Source organism: Equus asinus, chromosome 22 (genome assembly GCF_041296235.1).
Source record: "Equus asinus isolate D_3611 breed Donkey chromosome 22, EquAss-T2T_v2, whole genome shotgun sequence".
Taxonomy (NCBI): domain Eukaryota; kingdom Metazoa; phylum Chordata; class Mammalia; order Perissodactyla; family Equidae; genus Equus; species Equus asinus.
In genome coordinates this window covers 39,283,194-39,289,193 of record NC_091811.1, presented here as the reverse complement: position 1 = coordinate 39,289,193, position 6,000 = coordinate 39,283,194, and positions in this window count along the sequence as shown.

The window sequence follows — 6,000 nt, the reverse complement described above, 5'->3', positions numbered from 1 at the left end:
GTGTCATTTTCCTTTTGCTCTGAAGTGTTACTGTAGTTTTCATGGTGTTTGATGAATGGATCCCTTTCCAGTGTATTTGTAGTAGTATCAGGTTGCAGATTCCACCTGCCACTCTTGGGGGGGTGGGAGCAGGAGCTGTGTTTTCTGATCCTGCCCTGTCTGCTGGAAGTTATGGGGGTAGGGCTGCTCTGCATTTATATGGGCTGACTGCAGTCACTCTGCAGTTTGAGCTTATGTGGGCAGGGCCTCTGTGCCAGGTGGGCATGCCACGCACTGTAGATGAGGCCTCTGTGCTCTGCAGAAGAGTGGGACTGCTGCACTCAGCAGGGGAGGGGCTGAGCTGCTGTGATGGGCAGGAGGGGTGCCTACATGGGGGCTGAGCTGCCCCACTTGGTATGTCCTGTGGGCTGCTGTGCTCTGCAGATGGGGCACCTTCTGAGTGGATGGCACATCATCTTATCTTCTGCACTGAGTGTGGTGGGTGGACACCTTCACAGGGGCTGAGCTGTTGCCGCTCAGTGTAGAGCATTCCCACCCTCAGGGCTGCCGCAGCATAGTGGGTGCTCCCATGGGCCAGACTACAACTCTAAAAGTGTTCAAGCAGTCTAGGCTTCCCCTGCCTCCTCTTACAGTCACACAGCCACTGTGTAGGGATCCACAACCTGGCTCACTGTTGCCAGGGACAGAGAAGTGTGCATTCGCCTAGCTCCACTGTCTTTTGGGGATCCAGTCCACCCACCTTCAGATGCACGGCTCCATGATCTCTCAGATATCCTCCTGTGCTGTGCAGAGGATCCTCTGCTGGTTAATGAATATCCATTTAGTTGTAACTTAGAGAGAGACAAAGGAAACAACTCACTCCACCATGATGCTGATGTCACTCTCCTCAGTGTCCATGTTGGTATTTAATTTGTCTTTCATGTCTTTTCCTCACTTCAGTTTTTAACAATAAACTTTGTTGCTAAAACTTTGTAAGCTATCCCCTAAACAATAAACTATAACAGCAAAAGACTGTTATATTCTTCTTATAATATCTAACTGTAATACTGATTTTCATAAAATGATAGAATTTTAGAATTAGAAGTGATGTGAGAGAGTTTGGCAGCCTGTCTGGTTATCCAGATGGACTATGCATCAAAGCCTTTGTCCCCTGAAGTAAGTTGAATTATGGCCCCCACAGCTCTACCTGGAACCTGTAAACGTTACCTTATTTGAGAAAAGGAGTTTTGCAGTTGCTCAGTTGTTATTAAGTTAAGGATCTTGTGATGGTGACATAACTATGGATTATCTGGCTGAGCTCTAAATGCATCACATGTGTTCTTACAAGAGAGGCAGAGGGAGATTTGATGCAGACAGAAGAGAAGGTAGACAGAAGAGAAGGAGGATATATAACCACGAAGGCAGAGACTAGAGTAACGCTGCCACCATTCAAAGAATGCCAGCAGTCACCAGAAGCTGGAAGAGGCAAGGAATGGATTCTGCTTTACAGCCTCTGGAGGGAACACAGCCCTGCCAACACCTTGATTTCAGTCAAGTGATCATTATTTCAGACTTCTGGCCTCCAGAAACATGGAAGAATACATTTCTGTTGTTTTAAGTCAATAAGTTTGTGGTGATTTGTTATAGCAGCCCTAGGAAACTAATACACTCCCTCTCTAAAAATTGGGTTTTCTTTGTCTTATTGACTTAAAGGAGTTTGTTATAGATTCTAGACATGAGATCTCTATAGGATATATAAATTGCAAATATCTTCTTTCATTAGGGCTTTGCATTTTTACTCTCTGAATGGTGTCTTTTCATGATCAGAAGTTCTTAATTTTAATGAAATCTGATTTATAATTTATCCAACTTTTCATTTATGATTGGTGTTTTTGGGTCCTGTTTGAAAAAAACCATTTATTACTCTTAACATTTAGGTCTAAAATTCATCTCAAATTGATTTCTGTGTATGGAGTGGAGTAGGAGTGAAGAGTCATGTTTTCCCCATGTTTCATTTGCCCAATGCCATTTATTTAACAAGTGGTCATTTTCCTACTATACTGCAGAATTTTTGTTATAAATCAAATGACCATTTGAGTCAGTTTTCGTTGTCTGGGAAGCAGATGCCAAGATGGAATTAGAAGTACAAGGAATTTATTGGAGGTAAAAGATGAACATAAAAAAGATAAACTGCAGAAGGTATAGGAATAGGAAAAAAAAGAAAGTCTTCATTTCTGTGAAAATCTCTTAGGAAAGGAGGAATGCATACCTAGAGCCTCAGACAGCAGTGCAGTTACGAGAACGTCTTGACCAGTTCAATGGAGAGCTTCAGAGCAAAGATTACTGTGAGAACTCTCTTGCATTGGACAGTAAGGGTGAGATCTGAGAACTCCCACTGTGCTCAGTCATTGGTTGAAGCTTCCCAGGGAGAATGTGTCCTCCATTTGAAGGCTGCAGCAGATCCCTAACGCATTGTAGCTAGTGCACTTCTGGGGCAGTTTCCTGCTTGAAGGAAGATTTGGGCAATACAACTGCATGGCTTCCATGGTCCATGGCCTGTACCACATGATTCACTTCTCATGTATAGTCAGACTCTGTGGCTCCCATTGGCCTCTCTTCCTGAGAGGATACTCAGAGGAGGAAGGTTCATTGGATGAACAAGAGCTCTCATTTTTGCAGTTCTTCTCAGTACTGCAATGGTACTCATTGTCTTTACTCCTCCATTATCCACTCTAAATTCTTCTCACCCTCAGCTCTCACTTCTGCAGGCCTTGATGGTTTACCTGTGTGATATTGTGGTTTATAATAGGAAATATATATTTGGTTTTCATCCCTGTTCCTTACATAGAGGTCCTCTTGGAATTTCCTAACTGATGAGAGGGATAAAGGTGAAAGAAGTATCATTTGTTATTCATATGAAGACTCGTTCAACCACATCTGAGTTTACATTAATGAGATTACTTTTGCAAAGCCTAGGAAGATGAGGGGCTGGTTATCAGGGGAACCTATCATGTGATTAGAGGGTTGGCACTTTCTTTTTTTTTTAAATGATTTTATTTTTCCTTTTTCTCCCCAAAGCCCCCTGGTACATAGTTGTATATTTTCAGTTGCAGGTCCTTCTAGTTGTGGCATGTGGGATGCCGCCTCAGCATGGCTTGATGAGTGGTGCCATGACTGTGCCCAGGATCTGAACCGGGGAAACCCTGGGCCACCGAAGTGGAGTGCCCGAACTTAACCACTCGGCCACAGGGCCGGCCGCCGAGGGTTGGAACTTTCACTTCCATCCTCTTGAACTCCAGGGAGGGTCAAGAGGTTGGAAGTTGAGTTAATCTTCAGTGGCCTAAGTAATGAAGCCTCCATAAAAAACCCCGACAGAAGAAGTTTGGAGAGCTTCCAGGTTGGTGAACATGTGGAGGTACTGGGTGGGTGATGTGCCTGGAGAGGGAATGGAAGCTCCACATCCCTTCCCTCATACCTTGTCCTGTGCATCTCTTCCATATGGATGTTTCTGCGTTGTATCCTTTAATAATAAACTGGTAATCTAGTAAGTAAATTGTTTTCCTGTGTTCTGTGAGCCATTCTAGCAAATTATTGAACCTGAGGAGGGTGGTCACGGGAACCTCCAGTTTATAGCCTGTACCTCAGAAGCACAGATGACAGACCGGACTTTCCATTGGCATCTGAAGTGGAGGCAGTCTTGGGGGACTGAGACCTTAACCTGTGGGATTTGACATTGTGTCCAGGTAGACAGTGTCAGAATTAAGTTACATCAGAGGACACCCAGCTGGTCTTATAGAATTGCTTGATATGGGAAACCCTCCCCCCAACACGCACATTTGGTAGCCAGAAGTGTGAGTATGGTAACAGCAGAGAGTAGAATATGGAAAAAGATGAGTTGTTATTTTACAATTTGGTAATGTGACTCAAACCCTCATTTCTGAGGCATCTGAGCCCTCTGTAACTGTCCCCTTCTTGGGCCAGTGTTACTGTGCATGTCTGTTTATAGTTACATTTGGGCAAGGAAATACCAAGAGGCGCCCAAGTGGATCATCTGACTTTCATACACAGTCCACTCTGCCTCATTATGTAAGAGCAGCCCTACCTCATCCTGCTGATCGGGGTCAATTACCCCAGCCAAGAAGCTAGCTCATTTCTCACCTGACAGTCCCTGGACACAAGGAGTCCAAGTGCTAGGCAGCAGTCATAGCTTTGTCCTCTGAAGAGTAAGCCCCCATTGAAGTTGAAAATCTCTAAGCATGCCAAGCCCATAGCTTGGGGGACAGGAAGCATATTTATCTCTGTCTTAGTCACTTCGGGCTTCTATAACAGAATCTTGGGTAGCTTATAAACAACAGAGATTTATTTTTCATAACTCTGGAGGCTGGGAAGTCCAAGATCAAGTTGCCAGCAGAGTCCGTGTCTGGTGAGGCCCCACTTCCTGGTTCACAGACGGCTATCTTCTCGCTGTGTCCCCACATGATGGGAGGGGTAAGGGAGCTCTCTGGGGTCTCTTTTATAAGGACACTAATCTCATTGACGGCGACTCCATCCTTATGACCTAATGACCTCCCAAAGGTCCCACCTCCAAATACCACCACATTGGGAATTAGGTTTCAACATATAAATTTTGGAGGATACAAACATTCAGTTTATAGAAATATACATAAATAGATTTATTATAAATTTTACTAATATGAAGAATGTGTAGCATCAAATTTACAAATAATTAAACAAAAATCTTTTATTTTAAATATCATAAGCCAAATGATTCTTACAGAATGTTTTCATTGATTTTTGTCAAATTCTTGTATCCATAGCCAAGCTATGCTTGCAACTGACAAATTAATATAGTTTCAACATGAATGTTGGTTGATATTTTTGCTTATTTGAAAAAGACAAACGTGAAACAGCAAAGATTATGTTAGAGCTTGACTCCTTTGCTAACGATGTGACTAACATTGGCTGAATGGAATAATAGTTTTCTAATACTGGAATATATATCCCCAATTTTTTTGTGCTATTCACAATGTGATGGCTATAGAAATGACACACTTTCATATTTAATCTACATTATTAAGATTTTCCCTATTACATTCTGTATAGACAATAAAACAATAAATCAAGCTCTCCTTTCTATCGCTTGCCAATTTACATGGTAGAAATACTTCCAAAATGGCCAATTTCAAACTGCCAACATGACATTTCTAAATGTGGAGCTGTGAAAAGATGTCCTGTAGCACACTGTTAGAGAGGGTTTCTACCATATTGGTACAAAAGACATAAATAACCCCAAGAGCATATGTAATAGTAAAATGGAGTAAAATAACTAGGAAGTAATAAACTTTTTTTACTTTAAAAAACTTTGAGTATTTCTTGCCTTTGTTTTAAATATAACTTATTGAATTGTCAGTGTATATAATTTAATCCTTAATAATGGTTGTGCTTGCAAAATGCCTGGAAATTTAACAACTGGCTCTATGAGCCGGTCCACACCAGCTGTGCTACATCTGTTCTTACTTGTACTTGATCCCAGATGCACCACTTCCACCACGTGTAGAGTGCTTTTCTTTCTGTCCACATTATGTTTTGGTGGGTCTGGCAGAGTCCAGATCACCATGGGTCATTTTGGCCACAGTCACTTGGTGCCCATGAGTCCAGCATTGATCTCTATCCCGGCCCAGGAAGACACTAGGGGTTGTTTTTGAGTGTGTACAATTCGCTACTGCAGATGGCATGGCCTTATCCCAGAACGCTATGGGTCTGCATTGTGATTCTCCCTCAGGGTCTTGCCAAACACTTCAGAGTGTCTTTTGCTACCACTAATCTTTAACACAGGGTCTGTCGGATGCGTCGGCCAAGGGCAAGGGCAGCTTGCGCTGCTGCCTGGACCTGCTGCACAGCCCTTTCCTGCTTTGGGTCTTTCTAAGCTGGCAGCCTTTTGGGTCCCAGAATCTGGCTGGAATAGTATTCCCAGGTGTGGGATCTGCTACCTGCAGGACCAGTGGAGGCCTAGTGGGCATT